Source organism: Colletes latitarsis, chromosome 3, assembly GCF_051014445.1.
Source record: "Colletes latitarsis isolate SP2378_abdomen chromosome 3, iyColLati1, whole genome shotgun sequence".
Taxonomy (NCBI): domain Eukaryota; kingdom Metazoa; phylum Arthropoda; class Insecta; order Hymenoptera; family Colletidae; genus Colletes; species Colletes latitarsis.
The window spans coordinates 38,044,544-38,068,886 of record NC_135136.1 but is presented as its reverse complement, the minus strand read 5'-3'; the positions used below and the strand labels follow the sequence as shown (position 1 = coordinate 38,068,886).

The 24,343-nt window shown below is 40.5% G+C and overlaps 1 protein-coding gene across 2 annotated transcripts in view; it reads right to left on the bottom strand.

The window, feature by feature from the left end:
- Positions 1-24,111, bottom strand: part of Olf413 (DBH like monooxygenase olf413) — a 239,843-nt gene extending 215,732 nt beyond the window's left edge. The window contains exons 1-2 of one of the 2 annotated variants that reach the window (XM_076762425.1): positions 23,885-24,111; positions 23,661-23,782 (exon numbers count right to left, since the gene is read on the bottom strand). The gene's annotated coding sequence lies outside the window, so the exon portion shown is untranslated. Of the gene's footprint in view, positions 1-4,098; positions 4,823-23,660; positions 23,783-23,884 lie in introns of those variants that run through there. The other variant, XM_076762424.1, reaches the window with a different exon arrangement.
- Between the last annotated feature and the right edge of the window lie 232 nt (positions 24,112-24,343).

The window sequence follows — 24,343 nt, the reverse complement described above, 5'->3', positions numbered from 1 at the left end:
ACCGGCTGTTCGTAAATCGCGCTCCTCGGAATTCGATCGAACGTCGAAACGTCCTCGCGCTGGTAAACGCGAAATTAAGTCGCACGCTCGAATTCAACGAGCCACGCGATCGTATAATTAATTCGTTCGTAGACACAATCGTGGCCAGTAATTAATTATTTGGTCATAGTCGTCGATGCGTTAATGGCCACCGTTAGAATACCTCGTTAATTATTAGCATCGGCAAAACAGACATTACGATATTCGCAAACGCAAGCGCGGCCGTTCTCCGTTTATAGTTATTTCTCGTCAAAATTAATGTCGACACGCGCGATTATCGTCTTTGTCCATCAACTGTAAGCCACGAATTTCGTGGAAGAAAACCTAACGTATTAATATTTGAATTAACTGGTAATATTAGCTTTAGAAAAATTAAATAGAACCGTGATATCCATTATGAAAGATAATATGTTTTATTTAAGTTGCAGACGTTTAAAAAGAAAGATAAAAGTAGAAAGCACACGGAACGAAGCACCGTGGATTGCGTATTATAAAGAGATACATCAGAATCTCGGTTATTTGAATACTCTCTTATTGAAACTACCTAATATTCAAATGAAGAAATCATTGCAGATTCCGAAGACCTTAATGTAGCATCAAACGAACTGTGTACTAATGAAATAATTCATAAATTGAAGGCTGAGCTACAGTAAGCAAGAATTTATAATATCGTGGATGCTCTGGCGCCAATATTATATACGTATAAAAGTGGCAGCCCGGACTAAAAAGAGCAAATTAAGCCCTCTTTTGTTTGGAAAATTATAAATGTTAATTAGCGACTTCTCATTTGCTTGAATATAACAGTAACCTACATTTTAAGCAAATTAATCGAGGAAATGTCATTGCGTTGTTGTGTCTATTGTTTTAATCTTTGAACGGTAAGCTCTTGTATTTAATATTACCATTTATTCTCATAAGCACACTTTGGTGTTATTAAAAACCAACACATCATTAAACATAGCCAACCTAAATTTCTCTACACATCGATATTTACATTTCTCGTGAAATTAGTCTCGATAATCTGATTCTCTATTACACAAATTTTATTTCAACTTCGGAAAAAAAGAAATTCATTTATGATTATACATCCGTCCGTGAATTAATACTGAAACTAAACGATAAATGGCCGAACCTGGAGAGCTATTAGATGTTTTCGTACGAACGAATGATTCGCAAATATCATAAAACTGCCTCGCCAAGCTTTACAGGTACAGTTTTTATTGGATTCCCAATCGATCACAGTATGCAATAGAGTGTTAAAAAAAAAAAAAAGAGAGGACGTGGAATCGGATTACGCGAGGGGATCGTCGATGCGCTGTGTGCGTTACGCGAAATATCAAAGACAAGCGTTACAATTCTCCTCGCTACATTGTCGAGTTCAGCAATTAATTAAACGGTCAGAAAGAGAATGAAAACGGTAGATGGCGAGCTATTCAGGGCTGTCGCGATAAGAGCAATTTCTCAAAGGCGAAATTAATGTTTTCGGACGCATTAGAATCCGTCCGTGTTTCTTTTTTCGCGCGACGGCGAATAAAAATCTCATTTCCCTCATAAAGCAATATATCTCGCTTTTATATGGGCCGCCGCATGTATCACGTAACATCAAGATTACGGCATAAAAACGAACCTTCGCCGCGCTTTTATTTCTCATCATTTCCGCGCCATATTTTTTATCGTGCCATCGCGATCGTTCACCTCCTTCGGCACAGATACGCCAGAAGATGGTTTCCTCGAGATTTACAGACATCCCTGATATCGCGACGCGGAGAGCACGACCAAGAGAAATAGAGACGGAGAGACTTTTCCTCCACGGATACCGTGCAAACAGTTTCATTCAAACTTTTCTTATTTCCGACTCGGCCCAGCTACACGACAATGCTCTTAAATTCCCAGTCTTGCACGCTGGACACGGCCATTATACTTCGGGCGCTTCATAAGAACAGTTTGACCGGTTGCGTCGAAATTGGGTCACTCGTCGTTCGGCTGACCTTGCAGCACGCATTTTTATGGTTTAAAACGGACGCGTCCAAAATTATTTTTACCCTCGAAGCAATTTGAATCAATCAATTCCACCGTATCAGTTGCAAATATATATTTGAAATTTAAATACGAGAAATGGACATTTTGGAGCACGCAGAAATTTAATGGCGTATCGTAATACTCCAATGCTTTAAAGAGTTAATGAATTATTACTTTGTAAGGATCAGTTTGCCGAGAATTTCCCGACGTGCGTCTGAAACAGTAAAAGCGTTTATCCTGTATATCATAACACGCATCAGAAATGGCGAACTCAACGATTCCGTTTAAAGGTTAAATTGAATTATCTTATAAATATGTAAGCGATTTAACTAGGTGCTAGATCCCTGATACCCATCTTTGGAATTTATTAAAAATTAAAAATGATTTAATAAAAGAACTGTTCTCAAGAGCAACGTAAGAACTCTGGTATACTTAAACACTCGTGAATTAATATAAAATATTCTACTACGTACTTTTTTTGAGATCAAACAATTTCCTGCATAAAATAATATCGTTATCTTACTGCCAAAACCTCAATACCAGAAAGTGTGCTGTGTAATCTGAATGAGGTGGCTTTGTCAGCATCGTTTGAACAAACCAATGAGTCACTGTAGGTGTCGTTTACGAGGCACAAATACCCTCTGTTTTTTTTTCAAATGAATCATACGCTGACCTCTCAAAGTTCCGTGTAACTTGCAATTGTTCACAGGTAAATCCAACGTAAGTAAGTGAAATTAGTTTGGAGTAAATTTCTATTCTTGGAATCAATCGATGCAATTCGAAATTCATCCAGAAAACCGGAGCAACAACGCTCGTGTTTTTAAACAGTTTTTTAGCCCAAAGTGCTCCGAAATTTTGTTCCGTCCTGGTCAGTGTTTTGCACAGTCGAGCGAACGACGAGTATTTTCTACGGTTTCAAGACAAACATTCGCGGGAACCCACTTTTTCTCAGGGGCAGGCTTGATTGTGAAAATTCGAATTGCTAAAAGTTGGAGAATATTGGCATCGTAGTCGATTCAACGGTATATTGCGTACGCAACCGAAAGCGGCGTACGCAGATTAAGCATTCAACTCGTGAATAGTGAATTTCTAGAAGCATCGCCGAAACTCCGAAAAACGATCGGACAAAAGCAAGTCCGCGTTGAAACAACCGGGAATTTATTTAATGAAAATACGGTACGCGAAACATTAAAAGTTAATATTGAATAGAAGGATGAGTCTTCTTGACAAATCATAACCTGTCATCCGATTTGCTTGCTGCGATTCATAGTTCGCGGATTGTAGAGAGAGGCTTAGTCGAAACGGGAAAAAAAAGTTTGCTTATACGAGCATGCACTACGATGCCCGAGATATAGATAAAGATAAATATTAATCGGATAAACCGATGATATGTTGCCGGACAACACGACGAAAGTAAGTGATGGATTGCATCCTATTCGCCCGTTGACTTCCGCCTACGAGCGAACCGAATAATTTCAGTCCAGTCCATTTTCGTAATAAACGGTAACGATCGCCAGGAGCAAACGTTCAGATCCTGGCGCAACGCGATAACCGAATTCGTGAAAAAACTCGTTACTCGATTGAGTCCATTTGCTCGATCGCGTGACGATAACGCGGGCTCGGTCATCCTTTTCGTTGCGATTTTGGCGCGTAAAACGTTTTTTTTTCGCGTCGTGGCCGATACCATCTTCTCGACTCCGATTGCTTTCGAGGAGCATGAACGTACCAAAGAGTCCCGGACAAAAAGGAATCGCGAGGAGATACGAGGCCCTATCTGGCGCAATCGCGCGCCTTCTATTCCGACCAGATGAGAGGACATCGTATTCGAGGCGTAAGTGGACGACCGATCGTCGTCGATGTCGTCAAAGAGATTCCTCTGTAGGATCTCTCGACACCCCTCCTCTGACGTTGGATCTTATCTCTGCCGTGGGTCCGACCGAAGTTAGGCGCAAGTGCGATCTCGCGCGCATAAAGCGAATAAAAAGAAGACCTAACGAAAGCGTAAGGGCCGGAAGGAAGAAAGAACGAGATAACGCTCACCACTCGGTGTACGAAGTGCCGTGAAGTTGCTGCCGGTCTGTAATAGTCGGCGAGCTCCTCAACCAGGGAAGCAGAAGCGTCAGAAAAAATATCTTCGCGAGATATCTCTTGGTCGTTGAAAGAGAAATAAAAACGAAAACATCCCTCTTATCACTTTTCGCTCTGTTTACACACTAACCGTCACTCTCACTCACTCCAAATCACGGGTTAGAATCCTTCGAGCGTGGTCCACAGTTTTTCGCAGTTTACCGATCCAACGGCCCTCACGAATAAGAGCAGGGCAAACGTTTTCCGTCGGAGTTTACACTGCGTGATCGACGCCAATATTCTGTCACCGTTCCGCGTAAACCACCAGTCTTCGTTTGTTTATGCCGCGCGGGCGATGTTTGGAGCAACGTCCGTTGCCGATCGCGTTCGAACGGTCTCGTGTACGTTGTCACGGGATTATGTTTGTTTATGGGCGGAAGCTGGCCTCACTTAGAACACGCGCCACGATATCTGGTCACACGCGATCTTTCACCGTGCGTACATATGAACCGTAACGCGATCGAATCGGAGTACGTTCGACGGACTTGTTGTCAAAATCGACGCGCCTCTGGGGAACACGAATCGGACTGAGTCGACAAAGTTTGACCGGTTTCGGCAAACGGGCACGGAATACAAGCCGAAACAACACGCAGGCCAACCGCACGGTACGGCTCTCGCCTGTGAACTGAACACCCGTCGCGACCTGAGGCCGGGACTCGACTGGTTTCTGCTAGGGAATCTCCCCACTCTTCGTTACTCTTCTCGCGCGACCCTAGGCACACCAACCCCTCGACTGGCTCTCGCTCCCTCGCGTTCGTTGCATCTCTCTCATCGCGCCCTCCCACCCCCTCGACGTCCTTTTGCCCTTACTCTAGTCCTGCCACGCTTCATTTCTTTTTCTCTCTCCATCTATCCTTTTCCTCGCTATTCCACGTTCCAACTGCCTAACGCCGACCCTTCACGTACGACCGAACGACCACCCGTTTCTTCGGTATATACCTCACTCTCATACCACTTCCTGAATACTTCTCGCTCCCACCTCCTTCTTTTTCCCTTTACTCCCCCGTTCCCTATCTTACCGTCCTTCGTCTAGCGTTCTCACTTTTCCTCGTCGTCGCGTCTAGGTGTACCCTTTCTAAGGACCTTCCGGATCTCGTTTCCAGTCAGCCGCCGTTCTTTCAGAAATATTTCGGCGCTAGTACACCCCTTGCAGCCGATTCGACTCGACTCGATCCGGTCGCTGTTCGAGCGAACGCCGGGGCAAAGTGCCCTGGCCAATCCCGGGGCACATGCTCGCTACTTTCGAGTCCTTCCATTCTTCCTGGATCGGCAAAGAAAAGGGGGGTGGCCGAAGGGCGGGCAAAGGGACGAAAACGGAAGCGGCGGAGCGAGAGGAGGAAGTCACGAGGAGGAGGGATCTTTTTATCATACGCGCGGCGGATGGATTTCTGGCGAACAAGTGCACGAAAGTGTTTCGACCCTTTCGCGTTGCGGGGCAGGACGATGGCCCTTTTAAGGATCAGGCGGCTTACGGAGAAGGACGCTCGGGATCGAAGTATCCAAGAACTACTCGAAACCTATTTCGAGCGGTCGCCACGAACGATTATTAGCCCTTATGTCAATAATCGAGCACCAGGTCTCCCTTTTCCATTTTATATGGAAATTTTATGTCACGACTTTTTTGAAAAATGGTGCTCGATTAGTAAATACGCGTTTCGGAGACGCTTAATTAACGTTCATCAAAATTGTGTTTCAATTAGCGAGCAACGGCGCTTTGCAGACGGTTTGCGCGAAAAAGCTCGTTCGATGCTTTACCCGATTTTCCATTTTCTTAATCGTCGTTTGAAGTTCGCGGGCGAGGATCAACATATTTTCTCGCTTCCCGTTGGAAACGAATGCCGCGATATTTATAATGCATATGCTCGTGTCGAATGTTTACTCGAGTCTTTAAGTTCCGTTGACGCGGATGTAAAATATAAAAGTTTGCGTTCCATCAAACATTCTACCATCAAAGGCAAACTGGTCCGTGCGCGTCGAGAGGTCCGTCAAAATTGCAAAATTTTGGTTACACGCGACAAAAAATGAAAAAAAAAGAAGACAAATGGGCACCATACACCGTGAAATGTTTCGACGGTGTTGTGTATACGTATATTTAAGGATTGTAGGCGAGCGCGATAGCAACGGTATTTCCACCGCCGTGTCCGAAGATTAAATTTCTATGGTAGAGCGCATATGGAGGTGCAAATTCGAGAAAAAGGTTTTATAAATTCTTCTCGAAAGTTGAATAAAATTTGTCCCCCAGCAGATTTACCGGAGAGGGCATCCAAGCGTTGCAACGCTTTCAATGCATTTGCACAAACCAACCAGAGGCGAAGGTAACGTTTTTCTACTGTTAAAAATTTCATTCTCTCGAATAATACGTCGTTAGATCGATGATTGTTTGCTACACTATTTCCATGCACAAGTGAATCTAACACAACTGAAATCGATGATAAACAAACGTTTAATTCTTCGATCCGAATTTTCAGCTTTTGAGTGGAGAATTGTATTTTCTGCAGCTTAAATAAATGCATATTTTGAATGACAAACGTATGCAACTACCTTTCTGCTTGCATCCTTTGTTGTTTGTTTCAGTGCACTTTGTAATTTTATGTGTGCGTCTGAACTCGTGAGTGTTTATACAAAAGGGAAATGAAAGGATTAACAGAAGAGTAGGCGTGGCACTAATTAGTTATAATTAGGTGTTGTTTTAGAAAGTATTGCGGCTTGGTCGTCTCTGATAATTTAATATACTTCTTTGGTTCAGAAGGTTGCCGACCTCTGCTTTGTAACAATCTATTGTATATATTTGGATTGTAATTATGTTCTTCGGATGAAACAGCATCCCCTGCGCTTGGAACTAAGCGTCCACTGGGGACGAAAGTTTCAGGTGTACACAATAGTATTACAACGCAAGTATAATAAATTTTGAGGACATTACGTCGCTTTCTGCATCCCAACGTGTAATCGGATTAAATATGATATTGATTATTCCTGCCATGAACGTATAGCGACTATGTTAGATGCAATAGATTACACCTACTTAAAATGACACGCGTGCTACACATTTTTACCTTATACAATGAATTAGTCACCGAGACATTATCCTATATGCAAAATACTGTATACGTTAAACCCATTATAAGTTTTTTGTGCTTGTATGTTAAACAACATAAATCCTCTTTGTCCTACGATAAATTTTCACGTGTGTCTCCTGCACCTGAGACATTGTAGTTGAAATAAGATCAACTTAGTCACCGAGCTAGCTCAAGACGGCCAAATTTTGAACACCCCCATGACCGAAAACATTAATAACAATGTTTTGATAAAATATAGTTACTGAATACTCCGAAGTAGTTTGTGGCTGTTGGGATTTTTCAGAAATTTTCTAAAATCTATAAATCCCAAATCCCGAAGGATTATTATTTTTCCTTGTCTTTTAGTACCATTTCTATTTTGAAGAATTGAAATTTAATTCCTATTAAATAAAACCTACTTCTTAAAAACAGACAAAATTCTGTTTATTTTATAATTAATACAGCATGTAAGTACGCAAGCAATGCGTTATCGAAAATAAAAATATGACATGTGTTTACTAAACAAACAAAAACAAGATTTATACGTAACGAAATAAAAAATATTCCGAATCCCGGAAATTCCCTGAGAAATATACTTTTTCCGATCTCAAATCCGGGAAATGAAAAAGGGGCAAGAAAAACCAGATACTATTCCGGAGCAGTATTTTCTCTGATACGTCGAAAAGTGTGAGCAGTAGAAACCATAACGTTCCGTATTATATATCAATAAATGTTGATAAACATTTATAAATATTGTCAAATATCAATACGTATCGATCGTATCATTATCCATCAGGACGAACGACACTGGATATCTGTCACATCGAATGCTTCCAAAACGTTATTATCACTGTAAACGAGAACCCGCGAATATCTAGGTAATTTTATACTTTTCCAGAGGATATATTCTTTTAATACGCCCGGGGACGAATATAATTACATTCCTGGGAGCCATTGCGGTACGGATTGCTAATTTTACCGCGCAAATGAGCTTTTATCCACCACCTAGCGTAATTTCATTTTAATCCTCTACCTCGTTCACGTTTGAATGTCACAAGACAAACAAATTCTTTTGTCCGTACCGGGTATTAAATTTGATTTAACTATCTTCTCATCTGGAATGTAGCACACGGCTCGCGCATAAACTTGATGCGCGAATCGGCTTGGTTTAGTTCTCATGCTCTGTGAGGTTTCGCTAATCTTCGCCATGATACCCGCATCACACGAGCCAGGCAATTAACTGCCTGAATATGTAGATCCGTTTACATTCAGGCGAGTCAACCTGCAAGTATAAACCAGAAACGAAGACTCTCGGGATCAGCGACTACGCGTTCCTACGAATTAAAGTTTTCGTCTACAAGTAAAATATGCTGATTCTAGAGACTCGAACAAGCTGTAGCATTTCTCTAAGTAAAGATACAACGATACGTCTAAAGATACTTGTACTTATATTCCTGGATACCCTTTATACATATCGTGAAAAATATGAAAGAAGTTTTTTAAATATTATTCTATACCGTCGTTCAGCTATCAATCTATGTGCTCGAATAATTTCCGGCGAAATGTCATTCGTTACCTGCTTTAGGCATCTCTTGAGCGTGCCAAACTTCATGCTTCTGCGAGCAGAAAAGGAAGCACGTGAAATTTAATTCTATCCCCTAGGTTAAACGTAGTCTCTCTTGAAAATTAGATTTTTTAATGAAAGTTCATTCGCTCTTGAGCCCTCAGACCTTAGTAGCCGAGGATTAAATTCTTGCTCGGCTACTTATTATTGGATCTTGAGAGCGAACTGTGAAGTAAATGTAGATTTATTATTATCGAACGGTTGGTAATGCAGCATATTTATATTACGCGTTGATTATGTAAGTTTGCCTCAAAATAACTTTCGTGACTCGTCGCGTTTAAATATAAGCGTAACAGTCACGTTTATGATACTGGAATTTTATTAACATAGAATACGCTGTGTAATTGTAATATAATGACAATTGTGCACTGTTCTTTAAAAGATCGATACGCTGAACGGTGAAATTATACCACGATTATAAATTCCATTTGATGCCGCGGAAACGCATTGAAATTAGTGATATATAGAGGTAGGAAACATCGTTCAAATGAACACGTTTCGCGGTATTGCATTTTTAATTGGACCGTAACAATTTAATACAACCTATCATCGCGATATCGTGCCATTGCGTTCGCATAATTATAATGATCCGGCTAATTAATCGTTTACATCGAGCACTCAGAGTCTGCATAATGCAAGGATTGAAATAAGCAACGATAACAGCGATTCATCATTCATTTCGCAAGTTACAGCGCGACAAAAGTGTATGCGCGCATGAATTCGTGGCTGGTATTGTCGTTGAATACCGATAGTGAAAAATATTGCGCCATTAGAGTACAAATCACTTCACTAACGATCCTTCGGCGCGCAACACTAAATCATCCCTCGGTCGGAAAAGCAATTTAGACGAGGCACAATATTTTGGGGGTTACTTGAAGAAAACTCGAAAATTCCATTTCAACGGCAATGAACGTTTCACTGCTCGAGCGTTTCGAATAAATTGCGAGAGATATATTGGCAGTAAAATAATCCCACCGAATTCATCTGTTTATGGTAGGCGGGCACAATGGCGCAACGTTCAGGACGAAATTTCAGTCCTTCTTTCCTTACTTCCTTCCTTCCCATTGACGTGTCCTTGAAACCTACGCACACGCAACGTCGACGATCGGTCGATCGTAAAGTTTCTACTTATTGCAATTCCCTACTTTCGCTTTTACGGTATGACAGTCGGATTATGAAGGCGCTGTCGAGCCTCGTAAAACCAGCAATAATCGTAATTTACATCTGTTCCATAACGAGTGATTTATGAGGCTTAAGGATTTTCATAAGCCATGAATAGGTATCGGTGCAACCGGTTGCTGGATCATACGTGCTCGATCTTGAATATAATGACACTTGGAATCTCGTTTTATCGCGTCGAAGAATGCACCGTTTGTGAGACGATCTTTGAACCGCGGCGTTATTATAACTTAATCAACCTGGCTCTTCGGATACTGCAGAATCTTTAGATCTAATTACAGATTTTAGGAAAAATATTTGATACGTATTTTCTTTTATCAGCAGTCGTTTGTATTTAGGAGGTGAAATCAACTCTGAAAGTTTAAGTTAGAAGAACCCTAATTCATCAAAATACATATGGTTTATATTGTAGGAAGATCGAGAGAAATTCCAGAGACGTCAGAGGTACGAAGGGGAAGCTAATCGACGCTGCCTGTAGCCTAACAGTAGGTCAGCCTAATGACGCATCTGTGTCTGTTTGGCTCAGTAGTTATGTTTCAAGAACAGGTCACAGTGGATGTGTGTTTATGAGATGGAACGACCATGAGTGATACCGTTTATGATTGCCACTTAGCATTGGCGTAACAAAGCTTCAGGCGAATATGGTAAAAGAAGTTGGAAGAGTAGCAATCACTGACATTTTCAACAAGAATAATGGTACATCAGAAATCAATGGTTCTTTAACGAGTACATAAAAAACTAAAAGAACTTGTCTCAAAGAACAACTATAATATTGACATGGCTATTCCAGGACTCTAATATAAAAGTTTGAAAACATGATCCTACCTCCAATATATTACACGATTTGTTGCGGACTTGAGACTCCAAATATAAAAGTTATAAAAATAGAATGGCACTTTATCCAAGTTCTACTAGTGGATTCGTCAAACTTTGCCTCGAGTAAAGAATGTAATCGTTGCATATCTATTTATAGCGTATTACTTTACACGCCTACTTAATATTATTACTGTTATTTATTGAAAATCAGAACTTCACGACCCAAGAATAAAATTTGCACGGGTCCAAATGGACCTGGAGTCTGTTGGCTGAGAATTAATCGAAAAATCACTGAGACAAATCTGAATGTCTTTCCGTTGCTTTCGCCATAGGATGTTGCTTTTGTAATTCTCTTTCATTTCACGCAACACTTTTCCTTTCACACACTCGACGCCCATTCATTTATGTCCTCCCACTCAAGTAATTATACCATAGTCGGTTCCGTATACGTTGACGTTCGTTCCAATGATTTCTATACAGGGTGTTCGGCCACCCCTGAGAAAAATTTTAATAGAGGATTCTAGAGGCCAAAATAAAACGAAAATCAAGAATACCAATTTGTTGATGAAGGCTTCGTTAAAAAGTTATTAACAATTAAATTCAAAAATTTCAAATCGTTCTGAAAAAATTATTTCCGGTTGCGGGGGTCAATTACAATAATTTTTGGTGAATACACATACCCCCGAAATCCTACTCATTTTCGAGAAAAAAATTCGAGTATGTGCTGAAAGTTTTGGGTGAAAAAAAAAGTCTTTCGAATCGTCTTGGAAAAATTATTTTTAGTTACAGGGGTCAATTGCAAGCATTTTTGGTCAACAGACATACCCCCGAAATCCTACTCAGTTTCGAGAAAAAAATTCCTTACCGAAAATATAATTTCTGGCCAGAAATGTCTGCCCGAATTTTCATGCGAATCTTTAAAACGTCATAACTTCTGAACGGATTGGACGATTTTAATGTTTAAAAAAGCAAACTACGCGTATTTTGATGGAGAATATGTATAAAGTGCAAAAATATTCGAAAAGTTGGTCCTTGACCCCGCAAAATGAGAAAAATCCCATAAAAATGGTCAAATTTTCAAACAGCCATAACTCCTACAATTGTGAATATATTTCAATGAAACTTTTTTCTGAAGTAGAGCTCATGGGTACCTACAAAAAAGTATTAGACAACTTTTCTGTAGGGCGTCAAACAAAATTACTAAAAATGAAAAACGAATTTTTAAAGAAAATCGACAGGGGGTAGGTGCCTAAATTTTTCAAATCGTTCTAAAAAAAATATTCTTGATTTTCACATTTATCAAGTTGAGTAATACATATCGGAAAATTGCGGTAGAATTTTGATCTTTCAAACATTACTCGAATTTTTCTTTATGAATTGAACGTTTTTCTAATAAAGTTCATATTACGTTTAAATTAGAATGTATTATTTTACTTCCATTTTTCACCGAATTTCGACCTGGAAAGTGTGTATCGCGTAGTATTATTAAAACTTCAGTTACCATACATTTATAATTCATAGCAACAATATAAGAACGTGGTCCTATCGAATTAAATTAGCATAGAAAAGCACAGTGGTTCAACGCAGCCTAAATAAATTAGTATTTTTCTACTTGTTTCCCAGTTATATTTATCAACGAAAGATTAACTTAAATCGAGAAAACTGCATTGGAATGACCTCTCCTTGTCAGTGTGAAGGTATTTTTGAATTTCTTAATAGAAAGCATTTCATAAGACATTGCCTGTAGCCAGAATCACCATTGATCGATTGTAATATATTTTCTACGATACCAATACTACATTTCGGAAGTAAAAATAATTCATCAGAATTCCATTTTCTCGTACACCTGGATGTGTGTAAAGTAACAATATTCGAAAATGGCCATTTTTGGTATTCAACGAAATGGAACAATTTTTACGAAATATAAACCTTTTCACGAACCCTCTCAATAAATGAAAACTTTCAGCGATAGTCAATAGTTTCTATAGTTTGTACCAAAACGCAAATAAAAATCCTGAACTGTGCTTTTTACCACTGTTTCTAGTTTGTTTGTTTATTTGGTTTTCATGTCACGATCATGATACTTCGTTCAATATTTACTGTAACCTTTACAACAAATTGCACAAAAAGTATTGTGCCTTGAGGATCGTAAAAGAAAGAACAAAAATTTACGCAAATTCGAAGTTTGCATAATTTCTATGCTGAAACCATCATGAAGCGAAATTAATGCACCAGGTGGAACAAATCGAAACCCATTATATCCTCGTTGTATAGAATCTCGTGTTACCATTTTAGGAAATTATTCTGTTTAAAACAAATGCAAAAAGGAAGTAAATTTAACGTTCCCCCGTGATGCTCGTTCCTCACGAGCGCATCGATCCAAGACACCCTATCAATTCATTACGCCGGTCCAATCTACCTACACGAATTTCACCGAATCCCTGGAGCACTTTCTCGCGCTCGTCGATCATGTTCGCGACTAAGCCTGCCGTCGGGACGCCAAGAGAGAAAAAAAACCCCCATCGAACACCTTAACGAGCCGCTCCGCCTCGCGCCAGTGACGACCATACAGAAGCACAATTACAGAGTTTTCATCGCGGAAGCTTTCGCGAGACAGCGGCAAGACGTTGAATTTCTTGCCGCGTTCCAACCCGTCTCGCTCGTGGCTTCTTCCGGTTTTTCTTTCACTTTGCGGCCGACGGATCCGCTGGCGAACGCCGAGGATACGTTTTGTCCGACGGCAGGTAGAACTAACGAGGGCGCCTTCGAAACTTTTCAAACCTATTTCGCCGCGGCCGTGTTTCAGCACGTTTTCCGCCTCCGGAGTCCGCGGTACGAGCCACTTTTTGCCCGGGTCATTTAGTTCGTGGCCGTAATGCCCGATGAGAGGGGCTTCGTTCGTCCATGTTATAATGCAAAACACAAACTGCAAATAAGTATAAGGATTCGGCGTAGTTATTTGGCTGCCGTAATGGCAACATCGAGCCTCCGTACAACGCGAAAGCGTAATTATTAACGGCAGCCGGTTCAACGAAGATGAACACGTCCGCCTCTACGGGCTGGCAGCCTCCTCCCGTTTGCCTAGTCGTTCGCGCGTCTCGTCCTGCGAGATGTCTCTTTCCTCTATTCTTCTCGTGCCCGTCCTCTCGTCGACATCTCCCCGTTCGACCCAAACGACTCGTCGAGGGTGAGAAACACAGAGGATAGCTCCGTAACCGTGTAACGGCACTCCCGACCGGCCTACCGCAGGGTAGTCCTACACACGTGGACACCGTCGGCCTTTATTTCTCCTACGTATCTACGACCCTCACCCATTAGAACGGCCCTACGTCTCCTTTTTTTTCCACGCACGTCCTATCATTGCTTCAACGCCGTATTACGACCAAACGCGGCCCGTTTCCCCGAGATAATGTCTCCTCTTAAGTGGCGATCGTTGTTCGTTAGAAAAGTGTGAATTTTCGAAGGTTCGTGTAATAAACCGACGCGATAGTCCTGGCACCCGAACACGCGTTCCTCTTCGGCTTCCTATCCCGAAGAGTAAATCAAACGGATCGTACGCGCTATAAACACAAGTAGCTCAGTCTAATTAATTTTATAAGAAACGTAACTCGGAATTTTCTGCTCGACCCTCGAGCAGTTTGGCGCGACAAAGTTCCGGAGGGCTTCGAATGTGGGATGCATATTCAAGACGTGGAAGAACTAATGAGGCATACCGAATTTCGAAGGTCCGAGGGCGTTTAAAGTCAGCTGAGTGTCGAATAATAAAGCCCCGGGGCTTTAGAGGCAGTATTCTTTATGTACTGGAAATGCGTTATAAAGGTGAAAGTGGAGGGAAAGGTAACACCAAGGTCATGTACTTCCTTTAGCGCGGTCAAGCTCGGTGTTCTTAATCGAGTTGGACGATTTAATTATGCTTTTCCTCCGACAGAAGCCAACGATACGATGTTTGGAGACGTTAAATAATAAGATATTCTTTTTCTCTTTGGTTAAAACGACTAATAGCGAGAGAATGTTGCCGGGGATTAAATAGAACTACACCTAAGACAGATCATCGCGGTACACCAGATAGAACAGACACGGGTTTGGACAAATGGTTGTGATATTTTACAAACAGTGACCTGTTGCAAAGATAGCTGGAGAGCCAAACAATGATGCTACCTCTAAAGCCCAACGCATTTAACTTCCTAATCAGAAGATTATGATTAATGGTATCAAAAGCCTCGTGTGGCCATTGTCTATTATCTGCGACAAACAGTATCGTTACAGCGATAGATTTGCCACAGTTGATTGTCCATGAACAAACACGCATTGTTCATCTATGATAAAATATCTCGTTGCTCTCAAAAATATTCATCGTTACGTTCAGAACGTAAATTAGCCAACAATTCGCAATATTATTTTTGAAAATGTGCGTAACAATGCCAGGTAAAATTACCTGCTGCGAAAGAATAATTCGCAATATTCTTGCCATTAGGAATTCGCGTGATCCAACGAGTATTGGTGGGGTTAAATCAATACCAGAACCTTTGTTGGTAATTGGAGTGTTAAGCTTGTTAAAGGCTTCTACGATAATTACTGACTAAACAGAGATATGTATTAAAATAACAGTGTTTACCCGTATCTCGTGATATTGATTGTCTTTAAAAATGTATCGCGTATAAAGGGATAATTGGATCGGAACAACAATTAGTAAGCATACAGGTACCTTCTGTAACATAGTTTAACACGTATTATTTGTAATAAATATCGATAAATTTAATGAACTCTGTTTTGTATAAAATATATAGCCAAAGTCGAAGTTCAACCTTTAAAATGGCTCCGTAAAGTTTATCGTACGATCGTTTTTTACGAAGTTGCAGCAGTTCAAAGATCGCGAAAGTTCGGTCAAGTGCCTTAACGCTTCCGTTTGGTGTACGCGTTGCCGATTCTCGAGGTTCCACGGGTCGAAGCGCCGGATCACTGAAGTTCGAAACCACGTAGACGGTGCGTTACAATCGCGTCGAAGACGGATTTCGATCGAATCCATCAGAAGCCTTCGCCAGTTGAATTCATCCGTATGCAATCTACGTGCTATTAGATCCGTTAGCGGTTCTCCATCAGGTAAGCCAGCGTTCCATTATCCCCGCGCGTAAGTCTAATCGAAATGCCACGCGCAGCGTGCAACAGAAAATTCAACGAGTCGAGTTTGACAAGCGCGAGCATAAATGCGAACACCTGAAATTCCTGATGCCGCGCGACGCGACAGGTGCAACCGGAAATGATCGTACGTCTTGAGGGATACGAAAAAAAAAAGAAACGAAAGCAAAGAAAAAAACTCGAATCGATGCCGCAGAAATTTTACAGACCGCGAGTTTCGGGGAAAGTTTCGTCGGCTTATCCACTACTTTGTCGGATACGTGCTCGATCGATGCATTAAAGGACCCAAGGACCACGCGAGGCTGCAACAAGGAATCGACATTTCCATGATTCCCGTCGAGAACTTTCGCCGATAGGATTTGACAAACGCGACGGACCGGTCCCCTAAGTCTGCCGGAGCTACTCTATCGGCAGGACTGTCGTATAATTCCATTAGTTGCGCGAACGTGGGCGTTCCCACGTTTGTCGCGACGCCCGAGCAGAAAAGGACCGGGTGTCGTTCAAAAAGTTTCTCGATTACAACCACTTTGTGCGATTAGTGCCGCGAAGTATTCGGGTGCCAGGTTTCCTCGCAGTGTGTACCTTCGACCGACTGCGCACTCGACGACGAGCATCGTGCTGCGAACTACTTCTAAGTTGAAAATATTTGCGTATATCCTTATTACGAAGTTTCTTGATCGAGGAGACTGTCTAAGAGGGGAGAAAAGTTCGCGAAACTGACGAGGGAAGAAGAAGGCGCAACGACCGAGGAAGATAAAGAATTTTCGAAGCCCATTCGCTCGCCTAAAATATTTTTCAACGCGCAAAAACGGTGAAGATTAACCCCGGGTCTGTACAGACAGCGAAAGAGTTTATTTTTATCCTTATGTATTTAGTAATCTACGCGTACAGAACGAAATCTACGTTTAGGTAATTCCCAATGAAATCCCGATGGCCGAACTCGTTCCATTGCCATAATGAGTCTCTGCATTCCCCTTAATTGCTATAAGCTTTATTCATTTTGATAATCTTCCGGCCCGTCCGTGTTTAGACGAATCAACTGTCCGCTCGCGTTCCGTCCAATGATGCGCCCCAATGCCAGTAACAACCGTACCCGTTAATCCTTATTAGGATAATAAGGTGCACGCAAACGTCATACGGGTCTTAGGGGCCTTGCCAAGCATCCATAACCGGTGGAAGCGGTTGTCCTGGCGGAAATGTTTATCCCACGAAGTGGCGAGATTTGGAACGCTGCCACTTGCTCTACATACGTGAACTGCAGCGCCAAGCAGCCATTCGCATTTTGCAGCACACTCCCCGCGATTTACACCCAGATTGCATTACATGATCTTGAACAAGCTCAAGCCCTTATCTTCGCCTCAACCCCCGTCCGCGACTGAATATTATATTTTACGTCTACGCGGTCTCAGCCTTTTATCCCAGATCGCTCGTAGCCGTCTCTAAACTTCGATTTACGCTAAACCCACAGGAGAAAAGAACCGAACCGGATTCTTCTTTAATTTTATTAGCCGTTTCGAATATGTTTCCGCGGGAAAGAGAATTTACGCCGCGATGGAAAGTGTTTCCGCGCGTCGAACCCTGCCAAGAGTTCACCGAGACGAGTTCTAGCCTTACAGACTCCATTTTTTTTTTTGCGACGAGCAGCCCATGCGATCATGTTTAATTAGGACTTTAATGTTTCAACGTATATGATGACACTGACATGAAATATACCGTTGGACGACTGGTTATAATTTTCGAATGAATATTTTTCAAATTTTGAACAATGAGCACTTTACAAGGAAACAATGCAAATCTGAAAATTCGGAAAAATTTGAAAAATTGCTTGAAAGCAATGTATTGTTCCCGCAACACAAAAGCATTTTTCGTTCGCGTTGGAATTCCCATTTGAGATGGTGAAATCACCCCTTGAATAAAATACAGAAGTTTCTTTGTGGAATATCTTCAAATCCACGAAAGTTATCAAAGAAATATTTACACATAATTTGAATCCCTCTTTACGTCTATAAAACTACGAACAAGTAATTATTGAAAAGTCCATGCTTTCTAAATACTTGTTTTTCGGTTGTTTTTCCACTGCATTTTTGTCAAATGGTGATTTCGCTCTCTCGCATCGAAATTTCGCAGAAATAAAATATGGCTTTGTATTACGTATAAACAACTCTACTTGAACACGAATTTTCAACATTTTTGGAATTTCCGGATACGTGGTGTTCTGTTGCCGGTACGGTTGACAGTTTCCAAGCTAAAAATTTATTTGTTTAGTCCAATTTCGTTCAAATGCGCAAAGATTGCAAAATCCAACGTGCTGTATTTTTTAAATAAATTCAAAACCAGGGAAACGATGAGTGAAATTTATCAACCGTGACTCGAATTGTACGTAAACGTTATCATGTTTCAATTTCATCAAAATTACTGATCCAGGTACAAAATGTAATCAATTTCTAATTAATAAAATTAATGTATAGCAATTATTTCGTGACGTTAATCCATCGGACTTGCACGGGAAAACGAGACTGAACATTCTCACAACGATCGAGATTCTGCATACTATAAATCGTTACGTCTGTTGCACCGTTTATGTGCATTCGATATTTTCTCCTTTTACGGACTCAAAGAAGACATCGTTCATTTTTCATAACACATCTCCGTATATCTCATTCCGCGCGATTACTAATCGTAACTCATCCGTTTCTTTTATTATGTGAATGAAGCTCGAGAGCGGGGACGCCAGTGTCTATTGTATTTTATGGAAATGCATCGCTCATAAACGAAAGGATTACAACATACCCTCGAAGCAGCGGCGTAATGCACGACCGTAGTCAATAAATTTCTAATTTCCTGCTATCTGCGTGGTCGTCTACCGTTATAAGCTCCCGAACGGTGGGGATTAATGTAAAAATGGAGTCTCGCCCTCTTTTGCTAGAAATATTTCTGGGTATTATCTGTGAAATGTGTCAGAGCTGCAATATGCGCGCGTATAACGATATATCGGCCGCAACAACGTTTCCCGATACGGTGCAGGCAAATTACGCGCGTTTCTTGTTTACACGGACATCATAGCTTGAAACGCAATCCGCGCGACAGCCCGGTGGAGGGGAAAAAATGTGTACGAACAATATTATCGTGAATATCGTAACCAAAAAAAGCTGGTCCCGCAAAAAGGTCGTACCAATAGGAAACTTCCGAGCGTCTCTCTCGGCGAGCAGCTTTTTACGGAAAAGTGGCAATTGATTTGGAGAATTGCAATTATTCCGTGCTACGATCGACGTTCATTGAAAATGTAATTAACGCGAATCTCGTTACATCCGGTCTGGTCCACAAATTGAATCCATTAAGTACTAAGCAACGTTAAACGGCAAGAGTTTGTCGAAGATCGTTCTAGCGGACGTTCGAACGTGATCATGGAGGACGCTTAAAATTTTTCCTTTTTTCTTTTGCTAAATATTTACTCGCTATTAACTGCCTCGGTCGGGCAGCTCCGCTGTCGCCGATCGACGCAGAAAAAGAAAATCGAAATGTGCACGCTCGCACACATACGAAATTGAGTGTTTGTTCGATACGCTTTGCCAAATAGTGAAATACAAACGTAACATGAATTCTTGATTAAATAGCCAACGGCGTATCCCAATATAGAGCGAACTTTTCGTACGTGAAAACGTCCTTCGATTTTATCATAAATCTGTATGTACTCGTATCGGTGTATCGTCGTACAGTTTGACTTTCGATTTAGCTCGCAACCGTGAATCAAAGTCATGCGAAATGAATCTGCAACCAGCGTTTTATTCGATCGTAATTAAATTTAATTTCGTAGAAATCGTTTCATAAACCAATTATTAAATGAATTTTATTAAATCATAATAAAATTTTCGTTTAAATCCGAGTTTTTGATTACCTTTGCAACACTTATTGGTGTTATTAAGGTACATTGTCCCAAGGCATACAATAAATGATTTTATCTGCCTATCTATCCATTAACTCCACGTTACTTTAAACATCCAACAAAACTACCCATTCGACGAGCTTCTTTTCAGCATTACATACGGTCGTCGAAAAGACAAGGTAACCGGATACACCGCATTAAAATTTAAAAGTTTCCTGGCAGCGCACCGCGCGGTGGGTTATATTTCACGCAGTGTATCGCGGACGTGCTTACATGCACAGCGCATAAACGAGCATCGCGTTACAATTCACGAACATAAAATCCGTACACTCGAAAACAAGGGTTTCCTTACAAAAATCATTATTACTTTAATTAATACCGCCATTTATTGCAAGGCTGCACGCCCTGGAACCGTCTAAATAAAAGAAAATGGGCGATTCTTTTGTTAATTACCGAAACCGTTCCGGATAACATGATCGTAAACCTCCACGGTGGCGAAAAATTGTAAACATTATAATTGCAAATGAGTCGCAAGATCGTTTCGCTGTAGTAAAACGTACGACGTAAACGAATTCTACATTATCGCGCAAATACAGCGATCTCTGATGTTTTATGCTACGGTACATTGTATAAAATATACGCGACTCGTAAACAAACGAAACGTTGACTTTTATTTCTGGGACAAAAGGAAGAGCGATCGCGAAGATTCCCTCAGACCTGCATAGTCGGAAGATGGACTCCGTTCACTATGAGGGAAATTAACAATAAATCCATGCAACCTGCGCGGGGAATTGTCTGCCGCAAATAGCACTGCTTCTGCTTACCTTACGTTCTTCATCGATATTCCTACCTACGCTTACCCGGATAAAAAGAAGCTCCACAGTTCTCTAGAGAACGCATATACATATCGTGCACGTGTTCGCCGAGAGAGAGAGACGGGCGGTAAAATAAAGGCTTCTATCGGTTGAAAATCTGCCATGATCGAGCGAAGGTATGAATTGCCAAACATTTCGTCACAGACAAGATGTACAAATAGACGTTACACACAATGTATATTTTCGACCCAATTTCTTTGAGGCACTCGAGTGCCATTATTGTTTCGGTATCACCCACAATAGTATCAACAGGATGTCGGAAATGAAATTGGATTCTTTTATTTTTTAACGGAATGAGAGCACTACAGTCCAGAGTTGGGTATCAATCGATTAGTGTCATTGGAATAATCAATCGAAGTAAGTCTCGATTAACAATCAGAAAAAGTCGTCTTAGGCTGCAGAGAATCACAGCTGGTGTAGCTACTTTAGCTACCTCGAGAATCCTGAACACTACCCTGAAAAGCAAACGCGAAAAGATAATCGCAACACTAAAAACAATCGCGATCAAACTCATAATATTTGCAACTTGCAACGCGATTAGTACTCATGTTTAGCAACGCTACTGCAAACCGAGATTAATGTTTAAACGCAACGCTACTCTGGAAAGCAAACGCGAAAAATCGTGCGCAACTCTAAATAGAACTATACAATTGCAAATTGTTTGCAACTATAACTACAGAAAGAAACGCGAATAATGTGTACCTCGCAACGCTACTAACAAACCGCTATCAACTCTTATTCGCGACACTACTCTGAAAGAAAACGCGAAAAATTCTTATCGTTCGCAACTCTAACAGCTATCATGATCCATTGATATTAGTCGCAACGCTATCCTAGAAGCAAACGCGATTAATATTCATATTCCGCGACACTAATAAAATCGCGTATTAAATAATGCGCAACGCTAATTTTACTAATCCTTACAGCCATTCCAGACTGTTTCGTGATGCTGGAGAAAATATACCATCTGAAAAGCTACAAGTACTACAACTACAGGCGAATATAATGACATAGTAGTATAACAAGGAATGACTGTCCATCCTCATCCGAAGATGAAGATGAAGAGCCATTTGTTGTAGCCCACTCTTGAAACAGTTTGTCAGGGCCTCTTCGACTCATCGTGAGCCTCTTCTTTCTTCGGCGGTCCTGCCGATGCCTGAAACTTAAACCTACGCTCGAGATTCCCTGCCATACGCAGTCCTCCAACGATTCTAGGAATCGTTATCGGAACAGGTGTGGAGAAACTCGAGCGGGACGAGCGTTTCGGGGATCCTACCGCGAACGAACGCGACCGCGAAGAGCGACTGTAAAGCCACGCGACTCGAAGAACCGAAAGTAAAACCAAAACAAACGATACAATCCGTTTGGATCGGCTAACGTTTCGATTCTTCAAATCGAACTACAGGTACAGGGCTTCTAATAGCCCTCCCCTGACCCTACCTACTTACATCTAACACGCATATCAGAAAGTAAGTTACCTACCTACCTAACGCTATATTTAAAAAATTGCAAAACTCATTCTCGCAAACATACGCTCCACGGTTCTCACACATAATGTCCGGGCGCAAAAGCCTACACTAGAGAGGAATCCCCGGGGTTCCTCCGACACCCGAACATTGCAAACATTCACACTCTAATGTTTACGTACCAATGCCTGAAATCAACTGACAAGGGCAAGTGACCATTGCGTATCTTTATTATATATACATATTACGTAATTTTAATGTAATAAAATCTTTGATAAAATATATTGTGTCGAATTTCTTCAGTCTATTATTCAAAATCAGAAGTTAATTGTCGATTATACTTTATTAAATATTCTGTACTATGATCCACGCGTATGCAAAGAATATGTGCAAGACGAAATAGAATTTTATTTATAAATTATACTGAACTTTTAAAACGACGCAATTCCACAGCCTAACCACACACACACATGTGGAAATTGCGTCGCGCACGATACACTAGCGCAATGTCAGTCGCAGATAGATATTATTAGGAATTTATATAAACTAAATCATCGTGCTCATTGCCTTCGCTCACACAGGTAGCACCTGGGCACCTGGGCGAGTTCAGGCAACGAACACGGAATGGAATCCTGCAAATCCTGAACTAGAAAGAATGGTTAATAAATAACAGAGACGGCATTTATCGTTTAATTTTCAGTTTAAAATACTCAACTTTTTGTTTGCATGTATTAAAAACAAAACACGTTAATATTAAAATATGAAAAATGTTATTATTAAAGGAAATTATTGTAATTAAAATTTAATTATGTAAAAGAAAAAATTTTAATTAAGTATTTATGATAAAACAATTTATTTTGATAATTTTAAATATATCATTTAAATAAATTTATTGAATTATTAATTAATATTTTCAAATATTCTCGGTAGATTCTGTCGTTAAAGTAAATTTAAAAAAAAAATGGGAATAATATACAATGCTTGTTACTTCGACTCAAAAATCTACCAGTCGCGAATTGCCTTCTTGTACAAGAAATACATCAAATTTTGTAATATTTAAGGAAACAATTAATATTCAATAACATACATATATTTCATATACCTACAGTATTATTAACATCATCATTTTAAAATGAAAGTAAAAAATGAGTAAATATGAGAAAATATGTAATATATTTTCATTTGTAAATGTTTTTAAGACAGAATTATTTATTATTCTGTAAAATATTTATTTATGATATCTAAAAACCACAGAGTACAAGAAGACCCTAACCTGAACTAGAAAATAAAATAATGTTCCTACTCACGGGTATAAAAAATACCCGCGGTCATTATATTCGCCAAACATACTACGTATACAACCAGTCACCCGTGCTGATTCGGACCTTTCGTCCTACAACATGGCTGGGGACCAGAGGAACAAAAACACATGCGACTTACCAACCGATGACTACGATGAACCTCTAGGTAGACCACTGCGATGCTACTTCCCAGTCTAGTCATCAACGAAATCGTCTGCATGGTCCTGCTGGTTGCCAGGATGTAGGGATGAAATCTAGAAACTGTAAAGAATAAGGAAACAATTATAATATACCGTAAAAATGAAAAACAATTTGTAATTTAATATAAAAGTATCTACATGCTCAAAACTGAGCAATACTTACATTGTTTACTCGTGGAGTATCGCCCAAAACTCCTCTTCAGTGATGCACTGATTCTAATTCCGGTAACGTGTTACTCTGCTTTTCAAAGGAATAATGCAAAAAAATATTAAAGAAAATGGTAAACTAACGCGAGCGAAAATCAAAGTCGGCGAACAAGTGGCTCTACTGTCGCGTGTTAGAAAGCAAAGAGCCACGATGCTCTGGAAAAAATATACTAATGCGCAATAGACACTGACTCGACCTTCGCGTGTGCCTAAAGTGTAAACGTAACTCTACTCGAAGCAACTGTGCTTCGGCAAACAATCAACTAATTTACGCAACAAAAACTGACTCTACCGACCGCATTGCACGCGGTCAACAAAATTTCTAAAAAAAGAACCTGAAATTGGAAATAAGAAATAATTAAATAATCACATAGACCTCTTTATTTATAGATTTAGTATTAAATTTGACCGATAA